Source organism: Crinia signifera, chromosome 1 (assembly GCF_055691185.1).
Source record: "Crinia signifera chromosome 1, ASM5569118v1, whole genome shotgun sequence".
NCBI classification, from domain to species: Eukaryota; Metazoa; Chordata; class Amphibia; order Anura; family Myobatrachidae; genus Crinia; species Crinia signifera.
Genome location: NC_139217.1, coordinates 14,388,594 through 14,390,140, shown reverse-complemented (window position 1 = coordinate 14,390,140; position 1,547 = coordinate 14,388,594). Strand labels below are relative to the sequence as shown.

The 1,547-nt window shown below is 39.8% G+C and overlaps 1 pseudogene; it reads left to right on the top strand.

Annotated features, from left to right (window-relative positions):
• Positions 1 to 864: 864 nt before the first annotated feature.
• LOC146041003 (5S ribosomal RNA) lies at positions 865 to 982 on the top strand (annotated as a pseudogene).
• Positions 983 to 1,547: the final 565 nt, after the last annotated feature.

Genomic DNA, 1,547 nt, shown 5'->3' with positions numbered 1-1,547 from the left:
ATTCGTTTGATGACAGCACAGAATTTATTATACAGTCTGTATCATTATTTGCTTCCTTAAATACAAGGCAGCAAAAAATCGCTCCATCTGTCGTTGCAGCACACAGACTGGGCAACCCACTGTTGGGTAATGAGTGACCAGCGCTGTTAATAGCAATAATTTCCAAATCCTGATTGCATGCATACTTTATTGTGATTGATACTTAATTCACTGTTATCATCTACCCCTTCTCTCCCTTTCCCTATACTCTGTTGATAACAGCACAGAATTTACTTTACAGACTGTATCATTATCTGCTTCCTTAAACATAAGGCAGCAAAAAACTGCTCCATCTGTCTTTGCAGCACACAGACTGGGCAATCCAGCAACAAATCTCCTCAAGGTAGCATAATAGCTCCTGTCAGAAATCACCACTCACTGACACTTGTGGAGACTAAGATGTACCACTCATGAGGATACAATCCCCAAAAAACTTTGGATTAACCAATTCCCGTTACTCTTGATAAACCCCATCCCATTTTTCAGCTACAACACTACCAGTAACAACATCCTTGGTTGTGCTGCCCTTATCATTTAATTTTTTCTTTTTCTGGGACAGGATCAGCAATCCTTGACTCTCTCATTCATTATTTGACACCTAAGGTGGATGATGGACAGCAGAGGTTAGGGACTGCATTATTGACACCAGCCCATCTTTTTTGCTGTTCTCTTCTGATTTCAGTGCTCTCTCATCAGTCGCGTCGTATCCATCCCCCCTGCAATGCGGGTGAGCACCAGGGTGGACCATTTAGGGCGCCTCTGACAGCAGAAGCACCTTATTTCATTTGAGCCTCAAACTCGGGTATCCCTCTCACATGTTTACAATATTACTACCATACCACACTGGATCGCCTGAACCCATTCCGATTTCAGCAGCTAAGCAGTGTTGGGCCCGGCTAGTACCTCTGGGAGGACTCTTTGGGAATACCGGGTGTTGTAATTAATTTGCAGTAGGGGATTACCTCTAGATACAGCTCAATCTTACCTATCTTTCTAATGCTTCTACAATTTTCACATTCGTCAACTTTTTACTATTTCTTTTCACTGTCAGGTAGAGACCGTGCATTACTATTTCCCACTTCTGGGTAATAATCCCTCTTTATAATGTTATGACGGAGACAGACTAATACATGTCTCATTAACCTTTTTGATTCGGTGTGTCAAGCGTTCACAACTATATACCTGTACCCTGTATAATTTTCCTTGATATTGTCACCAATTGATCATTTTGTGTCTAACAGGGACCTCCTTTTCTACAGGTATTTGTGTATTGTTTACCTTAAACATTGCGCCCACTTTGATAATTAAATCAAGGACCCTCTTTCTTCTTTGACAGGTTATTAACCTTTTATCCTGTGATATTTCCAATTACAATTTATTGAATATGTATTGTCTTGTTTAGCACATTGTTTGCATCTGATTTAAATACATTCCTTTTTTTAGAGCGTAATCTTAATAAAAGTTAAGTCTTATCTCACCCATTTATCATTTCTTCACACAAACTATAC